The sequence below is a fragment of the Mus musculus genome, chromosome 2 (assembly GCF_000001635.26).
Source record: "Mus musculus strain C57BL/6J chromosome 2, GRCm38.p6 C57BL/6J".
Lineage (NCBI taxonomy): Eukaryota > Metazoa > Chordata > Mammalia > Rodentia > Muridae > Mus > Mus musculus.
In genome coordinates this window covers 136,199,552-136,220,203 of record NC_000068.7, presented here as the reverse complement: position 1 = coordinate 136,220,203, position 20,652 = coordinate 136,199,552, and the positions used below count along the sequence as shown (strand labels likewise).

Below are 20,652 nucleotides of genomic sequence, written 5' to 3'. Positions count from 1 at the left end.
AACTTATAGAGGAGAAAGTGGAGTAAAGCCTCAAAGATATGGGCACAGGGCGAAAATTCCTGAATAGAACAGCAATGGCTTGTGCTGTAAGATTGAGAATTGACAAATGGGACCTCATAAAATTGCAAAGCTTCTGTAAGGCAAAGGACCTTGTCAATAAGACAAAAAGGCCACCTACAGATTGGGAAAGGATTTTTACCAATCCTAAATCTGATAGGAGATTAATATCCAATATATACAAAGAGCTCAAGAAGCTAGACTCCAGAAATTCAAATAACCCCATTAAAAATGGGGCACAGAGCTAAACAAAGAATTCTCACCTGAGGAATACCGAATGGCTGAGAAGCACCTGAAAAAATGTTCAACATCCTTAATCATCAGGGAAATGCAAATCAAAACAACTTTGAGATTCCACCTCACACCAGTCAGAATGGCTAAGATCAAAAATTAATGTGACAGCAGATGCCGGCGAAGATGTGGAGAAAGGGAACACTCCTCCATTGCTGGTGGGATTGCAAGCTTGTACAACCACTCTGGAAATCAGTCTGGTGGTTCCTCAGAAAATTGGACATAGTACTACCGGTGGATCCAGCAATGTCGTGCCCCATTTCTATAGTGTTTCCTGAGGATTAAGTGGAGGGATTGGGCTGTAGGTATATATTAATTGGTTCTGGACACTTTGTGGTCAGTGGTCCTATGCATTGTGTGACCAGTTGTAACTGTCTTTAATGACCATCTCTTGCAAAAAGAAGCTTCTTTGATTTGGGGGGAGAGTGAAAGTTACACTCATTTGTAGATTAAGAGAAATATTCCCCTGTAACCTATGATGTTACTAGCCATGGGTGGTTGGCTAGGTTACAGTACCAGATATAATTCCTTTATATTGATCAGATCTTGTGTCCAACTATATAGCTGTTTATTGCCACCAGAAAATAAGTTCCACTATTGCAATGTAAGTGGTATCCTGCTATTCTGGTCATTAATGTGGAGAAATGTAACAGGACTGTAGGTTTATTGGTTGTCTTCCTTCCTTAGCTTCCATAGCACCTTCTGATACTGTGAACGCTTGTCCTCATCGAGGGACCGCTCAGATCATAGCTAATTCAAATCTTCTGAGGCTCGTGTTCAACCTGTGTGGTGTCTTTAGCAATGGGGACATACCTTCAACCTCTGAGAGGCAACCAAGGGCAAAAGCAATAGCTTGCATTGTTTTGAGAAGCTCTTGGACTTCCGTGACCAACAACTTAAAAGGAAATTTCTCATACCTGGTACTGGGATTTTGTTAGATAGTTACAGAAGAAATATTATCACACCAAATGGTATAACCTCACTTGTGTGTGTGTGTGTGTGTGTGTGTGTGTGTGTGTGTGTGTGTGTGTGTGTGTGTGTGAATTACATAATGTAATTCAGGTAAATTCCATATAACTTCTTCAAACATCCAACATTAATGTTGTTTATCCCCCTCCACATTCTTTAAGGATATTCTCCTACAAGAATATGCTGATCAATGTTAAGGTTAGAAACCAACCAGGATGGCTCAAATAAAGAGAATGCAACAAGAAGATATATAGCAAGGGATATATATATATATATATATATATATATATTATATATATACACACACACATACACACACACACATATATATACATATATATGTCCCTTATACATACATATATGTGTCCCTTATACATACATATATATATGTCCCTTATACATACATACATACATATAACACACACACACATATATATACATATATATGTCCCTTATACATACATATATATATGTCCCTTATACATACATACATACATATAACACACACACACATATATATATGTATATATATATATATATATATATATATATATATAGAGAGAGAGAGAGAGAGAGAGAGAGAGAGAGAGAGAGAGTTAGGATTTAAGAAAGTGGCAGTTGTATGTTTTTCTCTAAAATCCAGGACTTTTCTAGCCATGGGTGGTTGACTGAGTTATAATACCAGACACAAATGATACGGACAAAGAAAAGAGAGCAAAGACTGTGAGTTCTCAATGACCTAGCAACAGTGGGAAGCTTTTACTTTACTGGGCCAAGGAGGACCAAGAGTGCCATGGTGTGGATGCCACCATTTCCAGGAACTATACCAAAGGAAAAAGGAAAAAGGGAGAAAATTTCCAATCGTTGATCTCTGAGCTCAGTTACCTTCCAAAGGATTCCAACACCCTAGTCCACTGGATCACCCATGACCATGAGAGTACACATCAAGTTCTTTATGTGGTCCACCTCCAAGGGACAATAAAGCAGTATACTGGATTTAGCAAAGTGCAGAATAAGTAGCTCACATTTTTTCTTTGTTATATTTTGTCTCTTTTGATACATCCTATCCTATATTCTATTCATGAAGAATCTGAGGAGTCTTTCATCACTAATGTAAAAGATTATCACAAAGTTAAGACATTGAGATCCATTCAGAAAAAAAAAAAAAATTCAAGGACCATTTAGCTAAATGCAAGCATTCTGGAGAATCAATTACATTTTCCCACTGATGATAAAGTAGATGGGTTTCAAATCAATAGTTTTATCATAAAATGCTTCCAGAACAAGGCTGGAAGTAATGCAGACAGAATGGTGTGGTGTGCGTAAACCAAGATGATGTGTTCAGGACATGTTCAATAGCAGCAGCAACAACAGGACTCACAGCCAACATTCATTAGATACTTGCCAGGTTCTAGATTCTGCATTATAACTGCTATGTGTATAACTTACTGACATACTCACACAGTCCAGTCCCCACTGAATTCTCTATTTTCCCACACCATCAGTTTGCTAGGACTTACATAACGAAGAACGACAGACTGGGCAGTTTAGAACAAATGAAATTTCATTGTTTCTAAGGTCTGAGTCTGAGCTACAAGTCTGTCTTCGTTAAGGCTTTTATGTCTGTGATAGAATGCCATGACCAAAAGTAACCTGGAGGGGGGGAGGTTTATTTCACCTGTAGTTCCACATCACACTTCATCACTAGGAGAAATCAGGGAAGGAACTCAAATATGGCAAAAACTAGAAGCGGGAGCTAATGCAGAAGCCACGAAGAAATGCTGTTTAGTGGACTATTCCTGTGATTTGCAGGGTAGGCATACTCACTCCTCCCAAGACCCCAAGGACCAGTCTGCCTTCATGCTGGGTTTAGGCTGTGAGGAACTACCTCTGGAAAGGATCATTATGGGAAGGAGGCGATGCTTTCATTGAATAAAAGGCTTACATAAACACACAGAGGATGCCAGTGTTCAAGAAAGACTCAGGGTAGGGATGTTTAAACAATTTGGTCACTAATCTTTTGTGGGGCTTGTTTTGATTTTGAGATATGGTCTCATTATGTGGGTCTCACTAGCCTTATATGCATTATATGCCCCCAGCATGGCCTGAAACATGCTTATGTGGCTCAGCTTGGCCTCAGAATTGTGATTTTCCTACTTTGGGCACTGCTGATGTGTAGTTATAAACATCATCTTTTTTTGAAAGTAAAGAAGAGAATGCATTTCTAGAAAGTAACAGGAGCCATTTGAAATGCATCATCAGCATCTATGGGAGGAGGAAAAGGTCAGAGTACTGGGTTAGCTGAGAACAAATGCACACAGGGAAAGAAAGGATTGATGAAGTGAATGCTTTGCTAGAAATGTTTGCTTGGTTCCTTTCTACATGGTCCTCAGTATAGGATGCTATAGTTCCTAGGAGCCTTTTGCTTTTTTATTTCTATATTTAACAACCATGTGTAACCAGAGTGGGCATATCACTGTAAAAAAGAGCTTCCAAATTCTCAGTGGAGAAATATTAAAAGTACTTTAAGTTTTCTGACATATACAGTGGAGAACTGTGATCTCTGTGTCAGCTTTCTGTGTAGCGTGTCACAGAGTGTCTGAGTGTTCAAAACTATATCTGGAACATGATAGCCAATGATCAACCTAGCCACCCTACGTCCCTCACTAAACTTGTTATATCATGGTAGTAGCCACTCTACTCTCAACCTATGTGATATCAGCTTCTTGTATTTCCTTAGTGAGGTCTGCAGGGTCTGTCTTTCTATGTGTTGTTTATTCCCTTTAATGCAAGAAATTTCTACTTGCAAATAATATTGCATTCCTTTAGATAGTTGTTCCATTTTAATGTATAGTTTTAACCTTTCTATGTGTACATTATTCTTTTTAACCTTTTTGACCATATTAGTTACTTTTTTGTTGCTGTGACAAGAAGATGCCATGCCAAGGCTACTTGTAGAAGGAGTTTCATATGGCTTATACCTCTAAAAGAGTCCAGAGTGATAAGAGTCCATAATGGTAGAAAAATTTAGCAAGTGAACGGGAAGCTGAGAACTCACATATTCAAATAAAATCAGGAATCAAGGAGGACAAACTGGCATTAAGATGAGGCTTTAAACTCTCAGAGACTGAAGGTAGTAAGGTACTTTCCTTAGCGAGGTCACATCTTCTAAACCTCCCCAAACAGCACCACCAACTGGGAAACAAGTGTTCAAATAGATAAACCTATGGGTAATTCTCATTTAAACCACTTTAGCATTTCACACAATGCAGGAATTCCAGCTCATCAGCCTTGCATACATTCATTCAGGAAGCAAAATCCTTGGGGACCTTTACAGTCACAGTTAGATCAGTAGTCTAAGCAACAGAGCTATAACCTACAGGCAGTCTGTTTCTAAGCATCAACATGCTCTACACAACCTGCAGCTGAGCAGCCTCCTTACAATCACAAGTGGGTGCTGTCTGAAGCAAACACTGAGTCCCCAGTGGCTCAACACAAGGAAAGTGTGATTTCCATTCCTGCCACAATGTGACCAGAATGACTGCCTTCCTTCCCCGTGCTCTGTCAGGGACACGGGCACACTCTATTTCAGGGTTCCTCCAAAACAAGGAAAAAGGAGAACCAAGGAAAATGTTTCAGTGACCTGAACTTAATCATGTGAACCTCAACTAGCAACACAGAACTATCCATCTTCACAGTGTACCTAGGAAAACAACGAGAAATGGTTTTGATCACAGCTTCTTATCTCCTACTGGTCATGAGTATAAAGAGAAAAGGGGAGAAAAGCTGGAGAAAGAAAGAGGCAGAGAGTAGGTCTCCCAAGTCTCCCAGGTCTCCCATAATCTTCCAGGGAATAAAATTTACATCTCTCTGGAGCTGGACTTAACAGATTTCTACCCCTACATCCAAATATGGGTAGCTTCACATTTTGAAATTTCCGAGAAACAATGATCATGTTCAGAGCAATGAGTTATATAGGAAATTCATTTCCAAGAAATGACTAATTGAGTCTGACTCTAGCTAAAAGCATAATTATTCACAGACTGGGGGACATGTGTGTGTGTGTGTTTTTCTATTTCTTCTAAGAACAGAACCAGAGGCAGGAGACTAAATTGCAGCATGAGATATTTTTAGTTAAATAAAAATTGTAGGCAGCTTGTGTGAATATTTAAACAGCATTCCTCAGTAGGTTTGTGCAATAGCCTCTGGAAGTTTCTAACAGAGAGTATAGAATTACCTAGGTCCCTATACAAACGAGTATCAGGCCAATTATTTGTTCCCTGATATATTGAGGTAGTAAAGTGCATAAGCACTAAGTTTTAAACACTTTCACCCTAATGTCCAGGATGTAGTTGGGGGACATGCTAAGTATGTAGTTTCTTTCACAGCATCCATAAAGCCACCTCTTGGAACTTGAACACAGTTAGGAATCCTCACTTGATCCAAAATCATGCTGTATATAAAATGCTGTCATTCCAGTGAGTGAGGAGTCATGCACAAGATGGCAACCATCTCTTGCTTTATTTATCCTACAAAGGGAAACGTGTAGGATATGTGTGTATGATTCCCAATGGGCTGGAGAACCTGACTTGCTCTCAACTTCTCTGGAACTTTGGATCCTCAGATCTTTGTGTCTTAATATCCATTTTTTTCTTTCCAAGTCCAATAAAGTAGATGAACTCTCAGTTGGGGGGGGGGGTCGCACTTCTTTGATCCCCATTTAGTGCTTAGTTTCTTGGTTTTTTGCATCTCTGTGCTTCTAAGTCAATAAATGCCTTGTGCCCCCTGATACTTTCAGCATTTGTTTAATGTCTGCAGTGCAGTGAGTACTATTTCAGAAATTGAGAGATGAACCAAGTACTTATCCAAAGACATAGTGTAATATGAGAGATACATGTACAAAAGCAAGACATGCTAGATACTAAAAATGACGAATGTCAATGGTCTTAAAAGCATAGAAGTATAGTGAAAATCTGCTCATAAATAACAGCTAAAGCCACTTTCAGCTTGTGGGCTCCAAATGTTTCCCAAGAGGTACGTGTTACTCAGAGCTTAAATGCCAAGATAAGAACTATGAGATTGCCTTACTTGGTATTCCATTGCTGTGAAGGACACTAAAACCATCTCAACTGTTATAAAGAAAAGCTTTTAATTGGGGCTAGCTTATAGATTCAGAGTTTTCATCCATTATTGTCATGGCAAGAAGCTTGGTGGCATTCAGGAAGACATGGTCCTGGAGAAGGAACTGAAAGTTCTATACCCAGATGAGCAGGCAGCAGGAAGAGAGAGTGACACTGAGTCTGGCTTGAGGTTCTGAGACCTCAAAGCTCACTTCCCCATGACATCTTCCTTAAATAAGGCCACACATCCTAATAATGCCACTCCCTATGAGCCTAAGGTGGCCATTCTCAATCGAACCACCACATTCCACTCCCTGGCCCCATAGGCTGATAGCCATATCATAGTGCAAAAATGCATTTAATCCAACTTCTTAACTTCTCATAATCTATCACTGTATCAGTACTGTTTAAAAATCCAAACTTCAAAATATCTTCTGAGACACATGCAATCTCTTCACAGTTTCACACAATGACCCCTCTAGTCCTCCATGAAATGACACCGAGACCACATGCCTGGCAGCCGTGGCTTTCTTTAGAAACCAAGGGATATTCTATAACCTGTTTCTTGTATCCTTGACTCTAAAGCCAGAATATAGCTAAAGCTGTCAAGTTATGCTGCTTGCAAGGGCTGGAACATGCCCCCTTCCTTCAAATATATTTTTACCTGTTTTCTGTTTTCAATGGTTTCCTTCACTGCCTAACCTTGACTATACTGGTACTAGCTTTGTAGATCAGGCTGGTCTTGAACATGATATTTTCATTTTCATTCAAACCTCCACAGAGATCACAATAAGAAGTCACAAATCACCAAGAGTTGTTTTAAGGGTGGATAAGCATTTTGTAATAGCCACTTTAGTAGAAGCATAAAATGAGCAGAGAATCAAGGGAAAATGAGGCTGGAGCAGAATTTTAATCTTTGTTATATGATGTAGCAACCTGATGATACAAAACTGTAAAAACTGTAATATAAAATAAACATTTACTTATCAGTACATTAAGTAACAAGACCTAGATGTAACCATAATAACTACTATAATATTACTTAATTACCATTAAGGGTAAATAATATTTCATGGAAGTCACTATATTGTCCAAAATATAAAAATCTCTGCGCTTCCCATGAGAAAGAAAATCACAAGTACTACTGATGCTCTTAGGAAACAATCACTCAGTACTATGGTCTGGAAAAGCATAATAATACTTCTTATCATACTTCTACCCAGGTGTACATTGTATTCATGTGCACATACATATGAATATTATGTGAATGTATATATATATATATATACACATATACATGTATATGTGTATATGTATGTATGTATATATATGTGTGTGTGTGTGTAATTAGAAGTAAAACAGCCTAGGGAACAAAAAGGACTAACGGAAAAGATGAGAAAAGGTAGGGGGGAACCTGTTCCACAATTCATAAAATTTAAGAAGCCATATGTTTAAAACTTATTGGTAAAAATCAACTTATATGTGAAATAGTTTAAGATTTTATCTATACTCAAGTGAGAACTAGTATTAGTTTCAAGGTCTGTGGGCTACCTTTCTACCTTTGTAACAGAATACCTAAAACAATCAACTTCTAAGTGAGTCTTATTTTGATTACAGTTTCAGAGGTTCATCCCATGAGCAGTTGGTCCCATCATCTGAGTGGCACAGTAAATTATGGTGGGAAATTACAACGGGAAAATCTTTGACTTAACTGCAGCAGGAAAAAAAGGGGTCATGAGTGTCTTAGGGTATCGATAACACTTTTAAGTGCACATCCTTTCCCAAATGACTTAGCTCACTTTCCCTAGGCCCAGCCCTTAAAAGGTCCACCACCTCTCCATTCAGCCTTCATCTGGTGACCACATCTTCAATATATGACCAGTTAGAAATCTAACTTTACAACCATAATAGGGTCACACACTGGATCTTCACATTCAAGGCTGATGGCTATAGCATGAGCTATAAATCCAAGCAGCCAAATTCACACAGGAAGATGAAAGCTAAAGCAAATATTCCTGAGGATCAACCACACTGAACCTATTCCTTTGGCTACTCTAATTCCTCTCAGAAGCCCAGAGAAGCTCAGCTTGTTGGCAATATAAACCCCAGTGCACATGACCTGATGATGGACTGCTTCTGTCTTGAAGGTGCTCTAGTAAGGAAGAAAACCCAAGCTTCATATTAATGCAAAATATATTGTGATATAAAAATAGAATGTTTTTGTTGCTTCAATTTTTTAAAGGATGCTCCTTCCATGCTCATGTGAAATGTGTAACAGCATGTAATATTAGCTTATAGCAATTTGGTCCAATGATGGTTTTACTCACAGAAGATACATATTTCACACATAAAACACAACTCTGAGCACAGGCCTGTTATCCCAGTGCTGAAGATTGGGTGAGGCTGAGACTCATGTTCTCAAGTTCAAGGCCAGCCTGGCTATGTAACAACAGTTTGTCTCATCAGATCAAAGCCCTGGTGTCTAAAATTATATATGTAATACAGATAATATGTTAATTAAGTATCATGAACTATATTAGATGTGAACATAATTAAAAACTGATTGCAATAATTTCATTGAACCATTACTTCTCAGGTTGATTTTACATCACAGAAATGGTATTCGTACAAGCAAGATTTGCAGGGTAACCAAAACTATTAGCAGTAGCCTATAATGCTTGAGGTCTATGGTACCCTATTGGCCAACAAATCCAATAGAAACAACCCATTCTTGAGTGTGGAGTTTTTGTTTGATAACACAAGTTGAGGAATCATTTCCCCACTGTAGGGTATCTCCTTTAAACTTGTATATACATATATATAATATACATATCTGTAGACATACATATACATACATATATGTATATATACATACAAATATATATATATATGTGTGTGTGTATATATGTGTATATATATTCAAATATATACACTAAAGCTTCTATATCATTAGATATCTAGAAAGCTTTAATCATTATTTTGGAGATCACTCTTTTGACCTATAAAACAAGCTCCCTGTGGTACAGTATGCCATGATGAAAGAACACCGTGATGCATCCCATGTTTGATTGGTCTCTTGATTGCACCAAGAGGCCATACCAAGTGACCTAGACTTTTAGTTATGTGTAAGTACACTCTGTGATCACTGATGTCTTTCCAAGAACACATCCCCATCATTAAGTGATGCATCAATATGGCACACTCAGATCCCAGAGTCAGTGTCAATTTCATTATGAGAATTAGGAGGGCATATGTAAGACATCATATATCTTTTTCTTAATTTAGGAATGATCTCTGATGTCACCAACTCTAAGGCCTATTTAGTGTTAAATTCATTCTTGAATGAAGATTAGGGAGGGGTTAGATTATATACTTATCTATTATATCTACATATACCAGTGATACAGTTTTTTTAGACTTTCTCAAACTAACATATATATAAAAAAAGTTATCATTGAGAGAACTATAGACCTCAATAATACTGAAAAACAGTGATGACTGGAAACTAAGTCTTAGCTATCATGATGCGCTAACTCTGCAAGGTTATACCATACTCATTCAGATTCTGCTGCTGGGTTCCTGGTTTCTAAGTAGTTGTTCTTCATAATTGCTGTTTTCATGAGGCCATTATGCTGCCCAGATTCTTCTGTAAGGAAACAAGTTGTATTGTGTTGCTTTGATGTCATTTGCATATTGACTAGCAGAACCTCCCCAAACCACATGCTCCATCCATCCAGTTTAAATTTTCTCAACAGATTTGAAGTTACTAATTGGTCATTTTTGAATAGGCTGCATTCTGAGCTGTTAGAACCTGATAGAGGAAGTCATGGAACACACAACTAGATTCCCATTCATAAGACTGTGATACAGGGAAAACATCATAGAAGGGAACTGTGGCCATAGCTCTTCCATGTCCCACAAAATGTATAATGCATTATTCTAATGGAATAGGACCTTTTCACTTGATTATTATAGAACTAGATTCTCAGAAACATTAGGAGGTAGGTGAATTGCCATTAAATCAATCACAAAACAATTGTAAGGGAACTGCTTACATGTCTTAGTATCTCACATGACAATTTCCAGTGCTTCAAAGATACACTGTTCAATATATTAGACATGCAGTTACTGAAGTTTAATAAAATTAAAGTTTGATGCAATGAAAATTCAGTCCCTGTATTAATAACTGCTCTATTGGCAGATACTGAAATACACTCATTATGTGATTGAATATGATTGAAGACAATTCTATTGAGCAGCCTTGTGATTTTTTTTTAAGTATGGCTTTTACTTAAGGGAAGAGGTTTGAGGTTTCATTACTTTTTAAGTTCCTCTCCATTTTCCCGATGAACATGATGATGAATCCCCTTCCTGGAAACACATTAAGGATGAGGTGCTAGGTTCCTTCCATCTGTTAAAGATGGAAGGACAACTGGTATTTTGCAGTCATTTTAAATTCAATAAGATGTCCAAACAAGAAAAATATCCCATCTATCCCTTAGTGTTTAGATCTCAACTATGTAGCTATGCACAAAAGTGACAAAGTGGAAGGGAAAGTGGATTTGTTACTTAAGGCTCTGCACCTTAAAGGGCCCTCCTGACACTCTAATTCCTTTCACATTTCATAAGGCAGCTGTGTTCTCTGCATATGTCAGGATGCAGCTGTTTCTGTTGCAGATATGCCTAAGGTATGGTCAGGTCCATGGGCTGTCTGTCTGCATTGAAGTGCCTTCCTATGTTTGAGGGCAAAACAAAGACAAAAAAGACTCACTTTTATGAGTTTGAGGCTAAGCAGATACACATTTTCATGCCCTGATTTTAAAATTTCACTGTCTGACCCATGCTAGAATTTCTCATGTATTAAGTAAAATAACTGTAAACATTGCTGTATATCTGGAGTCTTTGAAACATTAGATCTATGCATAGGTTGAATCCTCAGTGATTTTTCAGGGTGGTTTGGAGTAAAATGTTCCATGGAAATCATTTGAGAGTTTGACACATTCTATCTTGGGTTCATTTAAGTTCTGATTTAATGCTCATTTCCAACATGGTTTCTATAAGAAAGTCATCTTCACTCTTCCTCCCTCTATCACTGATTCTCCCTCTCTTCTCTCTTTTCTTTCTTCTATCCTTCTAAATTCAAAGACCAGAAAGAAACAAAACCCTCGGTAGTCTCACTTTCTGTGAGATGTGGTTATTTCCACGGAAGGGCTGTGACAGCAGCAGGCCCTGTGTTGAAGTTGTGGCTGCCTTATAAGACTCATGCTGGGGCCTCTCCTTGTAAGAAAGAAATAGGTGCATGACCAGTTCTCAAGGTCCAATCCTATGAAGATGCTCTCAGTTTGGATAGTGATTTGATGTCGCTGCAGAAAGACTTCATTTCTTTCTTTGAGAAATACAAGATCATTTTAAATTACTTCTGCATGATATCAGGAAACATTTATTCAGATTGAAACAAAAAAATTCTACTTTCATGAGAATAAAGACTTTTAATAAGATTACACCAAAGTATGGACAAAAAGACATACGTGAGCCACTTATAATAATAGCAGGATGAAATTTCTAGAAGATATTTCTAGAAGTGCTCTTCCATATTTAACAGTATATTTACATATTATATATGTATATATATATATATATGAAGCTATACTTTAATAGTAAATATGACAACTATATGCACTTAAGAGAAAACACTCTAAACATGCCTTAATAAATGTGAAATTAAAATTAAACCACATTTTAACTCCAAAATCATAGATGTTGCCTGCCTTAAATACTGGGTGAATATGTCCTACATACTGTGCTATTTTAACACATGTAATTATAATTGTAACCATATTCAAAGCTGGGGCTTTTATTATAGAAAAATCTACTGTCTCTGTCAACAGTGCAAGGTATATTTCATGCTCCATGATGCATTAAAAATATCTTTTAATTCTATGAATCTAAGGAAAGAAAAGCCTGTTAGGGTTGGGGTGTCTTTTTTACTTGGTTTGATTGGGTTTTGAGGCAGGAACTCTCTGACCTCTGCCCCGCCAGTGTTAAGATTATAGGCATGAACTACCACATTTAGCTATGAAAGCAAGTCTGAACTATGCCATTCATTCTGAGAGCTGCCCAGCCTTTTATAAATCTCAGTGGTGCTAGTTGTGCAGACCCTATCAGCTTTCCCCTACAAGAGATCAGAGATGTATATAAATATAAATGTAGCTGTATATAAATATAGTTAATTATTTTTTAGATATAGCTTTCCCTGGTCAAACTAACAAAACTAGAACTGTCTCAATTTGCCTACCAAGTAGCATAGAGGTTATTACATTAGTTAAGTCTGAGGCACCTTCATGTCAGAAACCAGAACAAAATGCTTTTGCACACTGGTTGGAACGCAAGGCTGACAATATACAAAATGTGCTTCTAAATCTCAATGTTTGTTCTTATAAAATTCATGGGTCTCATTCCAAATTATTCAGCATAGCCCATCCATCAATACTCATCAAATCCTGACACTTCTCTTAAACCCTAAGAAAGGCCAAGGAGAAAAGATAAGGAGTCTTCCCTCCCCCAGTAGGAATACAGCATCTTGCTGGAGGCAAGTGGTTATCTTCTCTATGTAAATGTAATATTATGTTTTCCTTATAACAATGGCAGTGTTTATTCAGGAGAGAATTGACTATTTTGTTACCACTCTACTGTAAGAAGATCACAAAGGAAAATGTATAGAAATGCATGGACCATAATTTCCTTTAAAACAAACAAACATACAAACAAACAAACAGAACCCAAGAAGCTGTCATGGTTTTGTTTGGTTTCTCTCAACCTTTTACTTAGTCTCCATTCCTTTAGATATGAGTTCAGGAGTGTGTTATGGCTTTGTATTTGAATTGGTTCCCAGTATTTGACTACTCTTTTTTTTTTCTTTTCTCATACATAACATCCCAACTGCAGTTTCTCCTCTCTACACTCATCCCAGTCCCCTACCACCACCTTCCCTCTCCTCTGTCCACTCCTCCTCTGATTCTCTTCAGAGAAGAGCAGCTTTCCCAGTAACATCAATCAAACTCCACTTAACAAATTGCACTATGACTAATGCACAAACTCTCACATCAAGACAAAGCAGCTCAGTAGAAAGAAAAGGGTCCCAAACATAGGCCAAAGAGTCAGAGACTTCCCCAACTCCCACTAATGGGAATCTCACAAAAACACCAAGCTACCCAACCATAACATATATGCAGAGGATCTAGTTCAGAGCCATACAGGGTTTTTGATTGTTGCCTCAGTCTCTGTGAGCCCCTATGAGCCCTGCCTAGTTCTGGTGTCCTAGATGACTTGTCTGGCCCCAACAATCTTGCACGCTTCTGTGGTGTTCCCCTGCCTCCACCTAGTGTTTGGCTGTGAGTCTCTGCATTTGCTACCACCAGATGTTGGATGGTGCCCCTCAAAGGATAACTGGGCGAGGCACCAATCTGAGTGTAGCAGTATATCATTAGGAATCATTACATTGATTTTTTTCCCCAGTTATGTTTGGTTCTATCCTAGGTCGCTAGACTTCTAGGCAGAGGCAGACATGGGCTCCCTTTCAAGGCATAGGCCTCAAGTTGGACAAGCCTATGGTTGAGCACTTGACTACTCTTTTAAGGAGAAAATCTTACTGAAAGCAACTCTATTTTTTTGTATTTTTATTAGCTTATTGAGGATTTCATATAATGTATTTTGATGATATTACCCACCTTCCCTCACTCTTCATAGATCTACTCCTCCATTCTCTTACTCAGTTTTTATCCTCTGATTTGTTTGTTTGCTTGATTATTTGTTTGTTTTTGTTTAGCCATCAAATACATTTGGTATTAGCCATATACCCTTGGATATGTGGCCTATGGGATTATAGTCAACCCATAAGAGGACACACCCATAGAAAAGGAAAATACTCTTTCATTAATAGCACCTATCAATTACCAATAATTCCTTGGCTGGGGTAAAACTCATGCTGGGATTTTCATCTGCCTTAAGCCTTTTCTGTTTTGGGGCATGTTAACTCAACTCTAGGAATTCCTATGTACAATAACACTGCTCTCTGGAAAACACTGCTTTGTTGTACATAGCAGCCATCTTTCTTTTTTTTCCATTTTTTATTAGGTATTTAGCTCATTTACATTTCCAATGCTATACCAAAAGTCCCCCATACCCACTCACCCCCACTCCCCTACCCACCCACTCCCCCTTTTTGGCCCTGGAGTTCCCCTGTACTGGGGCATATAAAGTTTGCGTGTCCAATGGGCCTCTCTTTCCAGTGATGGCCGACTAGGCCATCTTTTGATACATATGCAGCTAGAGTCAAGAGCTCCGGGGTACTGGTTAGTTCATAATGTTGTTCCACCTATAGGGTTGCACATCCCTTTAGCTCCTTGGCTACTTTCTCTAGCTCCTCCATTGGGAGCCCTGTGATCCATCCATTAGCTGACTGTGAGCATCCACTTCTGTGTTTGCTAGGCCCCTGCATAGTCTCACAAGAGACAGCTACATCTGGGTCCTTTCAATAAAATCTTGCTAGTGTATGCAATGGTGTCAGCGTTTGGATGCTGATTATGGGGTGGATCCCTGGATATGGCAGTCTCTACATGGTCCATCCTTTCATCTCAGCTCCAAACTTTGTCTCTGTAGCTCCTTCCATGGGTGTTTTCTTCCCACTTCTACGGAGGGGCATAGTGTCCACACTTCAGTCTTCATTTTTCTTGAGTTTCGTGTGTTTAGCAAATTGTATCTTATATCTTGGGTATCCTAGGTTTTGGGCTAATATCCACTTATCAGTGAGTACATATTGTGTGAGTTCCTTTGTGAATGTGTTACCTCACTCAGGATGATGCCCTCCAGGTCCATCCATTTGCCTAGGAATTTCATAAATTCATTCTTTTTAATAGCTGAGTAGTACTCCATTGTGTAGATGTACCACATTTTCTGTATCCATTCCTCTGTTGAGGGGCATCTGGGTTCTTTCCAGCTTCTGGCTATTATAAATAAGGAGCAGCCATCTTTCATTCTTACTATCTTTCCATCTGTTCTTTCTCAGTTATCCCTCAGTCCTGGGAGGAGGGATGTGAGATAGATTTTCTGTTTAGGGATGAACATTCTAAAGTTTCTTACTCACTACACCTTAACCAATTGTGAGTCTCTATTTTAATCACCATCTATTGCAAAAGGAATGAAATGAAAAGATCTACTAATTTTTGGTATAACAATAAGTCATTAGCATTCACCTAATACTATGTCAATTTTGCAAAAGAATCTTAATTTTAAAATGGAGCATGAAACTAAACAGAAAGCTATCAAAAGATAACATACAAATGGCTGGAAAATATTTTTTAAGTTCAAAATCCTTTCCTTTGCGGGAAATAGATATTAAAACTACTTTAAGATTTCATCTTATGCCATGTAGAATGAATATGATTTTTTTTAAATGACAAAAGCTGGGCAGAGTGGGGAATGAGCAACAGTTACTCACAGCTCGTGGGAGTGCAAACTGGTGCAGCCACTGTGGACACCAGCATGGAAGATCCTTTTAAAAGCTAGAAATAGATGTACCACATGATCCACCTACACGACTCTTGGACATCTAACAAACAGACTCCACATCTTCCTCTAAAGGTGGCTGATCATCAGTCTTCGTTGTTGTTTATTTCATAGCAGCCAAGTGATTAAAAATGGCCTAGATGACCATCATGTAAAGAATGAATAATGAAAATGTAATCAATTTACCCAATAGGATATTATTCATCCCTTCAGAATATTACATATCCCTTCAGAAACTATGAAATCCACAGGTAAATGAATGGAGCTGAAAACAGTCTTTCTGGATGTGGTAAGCTATACCCAGCTATACAAACATCTCATGCTTTCTCTTACTTGTGGGCATTTGCATTCAATGTTCAGATACATGTGTCACATTTTGAAATGACTATAGAGTTCAAGAAGCCTCGAAGTGATATATTTCAAAAGAAAGGAGATAGAACTCAATGGTATAAAGAAATAGGGAGGGATGAATGAGGTGGGGTATAGCAGATGGTCAAAGAAGGAACACAGGGAGAGCTAATTAATCCTAAGATATCTCACAAGTCATATGGAAACTTACTACTATAGTTGCTTTCTATATTATATATATATATGTATTATAAATATATATATATTTAAAAGAGTTTAAAGGGAGTTACTTTATAATGGGGCAATAAGAACATCACAGGCTAACAAATAAAAACTCCAATGCAAGGGAAGGATTGCCTCTTTTGGAGTTGTTGGCCAGTGAGATACCTTAGACTTCTAACATTACAGGATATTGCCCTAAAGAACTTGATGGCAAGACACTATTGCTGAAGGTAACACATACATGGGTTCCTACCATGCAGAAATCAATCTGATACTGGATATGTCATCTGAAGTGGCTAAATTTCCTAGTGCTAAAGGGTTCTATGAATGCTACTGGGAGAGAAAACTAATATGTTACCCAGTTGTGAACCCTGTGAACTAAAACAACAACCAGCTTGGTAAAACATTCCTACCATGACACAAAAGTAGTGATAACAGCCAGCCATCCTCTTATTGAATTAAAGCCTGCTCCACAGTTGAGTCCACATGTGGCACAAATCACAAGGCAAGTCCTAGAAACTGATTAGATAAATCATAGGTTGTACATGATATCTTACTTACTAGTATTATTCTATTAAATAGGCAAAATAGGAAAGCAATTTTAAAGAAAGAACTTATGGTCAAATGATAATGCATATATTCATAAAATTCTCAAAGAATGAAGTAAAATTTATAATTCACACAATTATCTAAGAAAATTCTACCAATTTTTTTTTACTTTTTTAGGTTTTGTCTATTCGATATAGTTATGAATTGTATGTTCATAAATGCACATTCTTAACATTAACCAGCTATTATTTCTTAAGTGGTTCGAGATGCTATTAATCATTTGAAGCATAAAATGGTTGAGAAATATAATAAGAGGGTTTTTGACAATTACTGAGTATATATATATATGCAAGATGTATTTTAAATAAGAGAATGGTATGTACTATGGTACCTGATGTGTAAGAAACTACCACAAACCTTGTGATTAAAACAAAGCAAGTGGAATTTAAGAATTATATGTATATATACATATATATATTCATGTAACAATAATTAATTAAAAATCAGATCATGAATTTGAAAGAAAAAGAGAAGGTATATGAAAGGGATTAGAGAGAGGAAAGGAAAAGGAGAAATATGAAATTGTACTACAATCTCAAAAAATAAAAAGTAATTAAAACAACTGTATGGTATCCCAAAATAGCATAGGTCAGGAGTTTAGTCAACACTTGGTTTAGTGATTTCTTTATCCTGAATATATTGATAAGATGCCACTCAGTAGGAAGCAACTAGAAAATAGAATGGCTAGTATCTAACTGGTAGGAAATCCCAGTACTTGGTAGGCTGAAGGAGAAATATTGTATGTTTCAGGCCAGAAAGGTAGTATAACACCATCTCAACAATAGCAGTAGTAGTGGAAGTGGTGGTCGTGGTCGTGGTCATGGTGGTGGTAGTGGTGGTAGTCATAGTCATAGTTGTAGTAGCAGCAGCAGCAGTAAGTTAAAAAGTACACTGCTTGTGATATTCAAATCAACCATACTTTTAAATGCAGATATTGATGAAAATAACCAGAATACTGAGCTCAGTTTGAACTACTGCCTTGAGCACCTATCCCTGTCTGAGGTATATTATATCCTGAAACTAGATGGACTCGGTACTTGAAAACATGTGTTTCAGGAGAATGTGGTAGAAGCTGCTAACTTTTTAAGGCCTGAATCAAGAAAGAAATGAAGCACAAATCCTGGCATACTCATAGGAGAGTCACAGTCACAAGAATAGGGCAATTATACTATGCATCCTGATGAGAACATTAATGCAAATTTTGTGACCATAATTAATGTAACATTCCCTTATAATGTGGCTAAGAAGGAATGACTATGAACGTGGAGCTATTAGCCATATGGCTCATTATACATGAGGAATTCACCTTAGCTATAAACTAAGAAAAGAAATACTTAGTCATATCTCATGAAGTCATTGTGACTGAAAACTTAGCTCCCTTGCCCATATATAATCATACACAAAGGCAGCATGTTTTCACAGTCTTTACTGTATTTTATTTTATTTTTTCTACATGAGTAGATCTGAACATATTTTGTAGGCACTGTGTGTATGCAGTGACTACAGAGGTCCGAAGAGAGCACTGGACAGTCTCGAACTGAAGTTACAAATAGTTGTGAGTCATTATTTGAGTGCTGTGGACCAAACCCACATCTTCTGTTCTTAAATTGAAGTGATCTTAACTTCTGAGCTGTCTCTCCAGCCTGTGCTATAGGACTTTATTTTTAAGTTAATCTGAGTTATGTTGGCAGATAAGAGTTGAAACAGAAATAGATCCTAGCTAGGAATGAGCAAGCCCATTGGAAAACAAGAAATTGAAACCGTTGATCAGCCAGCATGATGTGACAATGCAGTGTTCTATTGCCAAATTAACTTTGCTTCTTGAGCCTTTTGCTTTTTAGTATTTGGTTAGTTGGTTGGTTGGTTGGTTGGTTGGTTGGTTGGTTGGTTGGTTGGTTGATTTAGTTTGCTTTGGTTTGTTTGTTGTTTTGTTTTTTTTTTTAAGATAGAGTTTTGCTTTTTAACCCAGACTGATCTTGAACACTTGGGAGGACTCTTATCCCAGTAAGTTATCTCCTACGTGCTGGAATAACAAGCATGAATTATAATGTCTGACCCCATTTTTTATTGTAGTATTCTTTTATTTTAATAAAGAAACTGGTTTTTCAAAATTCCCCTAATATGAAGTATGGTGTCTGTGGTCTGAGATTCAGTTGTTTCTGATATTCTCACTCACTGGGGTTACCACTGCTATTCATTGTAACTTCCTGTGGCCAGGTAGGATATTGTATCATATTTGGCTCAATAAAATGATTAGCTGATTTCAATTCAATCGCTCATTATTCCCTCTAAACAATAAGGTGCAAAAAACTCTGTTACATTATATTAGTTTCTTTCTCAATACATCCTAAATCGAGTTCTGAATCCTATTTTTCTTTCCTTTTTTAGGTTTCTTGCATATAAATATACAGTACTGCATTAGCAGATTAACTAAGGTAAAATATCTAGATGGTCCATCCTTTTGTCTCAGCTCCAAACTTTGTCTCTGTAACTCCTTCATGGGTGTTTTGTTCCCAATTCTAAGAAGGGGCAAAGTGTTCACACTTTGGTTTTCGTTCTCCTTGAGTTTCATGTGTTTTGCAAATTGTATCTTATACCTTGGGCATTCTAAGTTTCTGGGCTAATATCCACTTATCAGGGAGTACATATTGTGTGAGTTCTTTTGTGATTGGGTTACCTCACTCAAGATGATGTCCTCCAGGCCCATCCATTTGCCTAGGAATTTCATAAATTCATTATTTTTATTAACTGAGTAGTACTCCATTCTGTAAATGTACCACATTTTCTGTATCCATTCCTCTGTTGAGGGGCATCTGGGTTCTCTCCAGCTTCTGGCTATTATAAATAAGGCTGCTATGAACATAGTGGAGCATGTGTCCTTCTTACCGGTTGGAACATCTTCTGGATATATGCCCAGGAGAGGTATTGTGGGATCCTCCGGTAGTACTATGTCCAATTTTCTGAGGAACTGCCAGACTGATTTTCACAGTGGTTGTACAAGCTTGCAATCCCACCAACAATGGAGGAGTGTTCCTCTTTCTCCACATCCTCGCCAGCATCTGCTGTCACCTGAATTTTTGATCTTAGCCATTCTGACTGGTGTGAGGTGGAATCTCAGGGTTGTTTTGATTTTCATTTCCCTGATGATTAAGGATGCTGAAAATTTTTTCAGGTGCTTCTCAGACATTCAGTATTCCTCAGGTGAGAATTCTTTGTTTAGCTCTGAGCCCCATTTTTTAATGGGGTTATTTGATTTTCTGGAGTCCACCTTCTTGAATTCTTTATATATATTGGATATTAGTCCCCTATCTGGTTTAGGATAGGTAAAGATCCTTTCCCAATCTGTTGGTGGCTTTTTTTGTCTTATTGACAGGGTCTTTTGCCTTACAGAAGCTTTGCAATTTTATGAGGTCCCATTTGTCGATTCTCAGTCTTACAGCACAAGCCATTACTCTTCTATTCAGGAATGTTT

At 37.7% G+C, this 20,652-nt stretch overlaps 1 protein-coding gene across 8 annotated transcripts in view; it reads left to right on the top strand.

The window, feature by feature from the left end:
• Pak7 (p21 (RAC1) activated kinase 7) overlaps nt 1–20,652 on the top strand; it is a 306,881-nt gene that overhangs the window by 167,765 nt on the left and 118,464 nt on the right. Inside the window, exon 3 of one of the 8 annotated variants that reach the window (NM_001360384.1) lies at nt 19,569–19,615. The exons of the other annotated variants lie outside the window; for them this stretch is intronic. The gene's annotated coding sequence lies outside the window, so the exon portion shown is untranslated. The remainder of the gene's footprint in view (nt 1–19,568; nt 19,616–20,652) is intronic. 8 annotated transcript variants of the gene reach the window in all.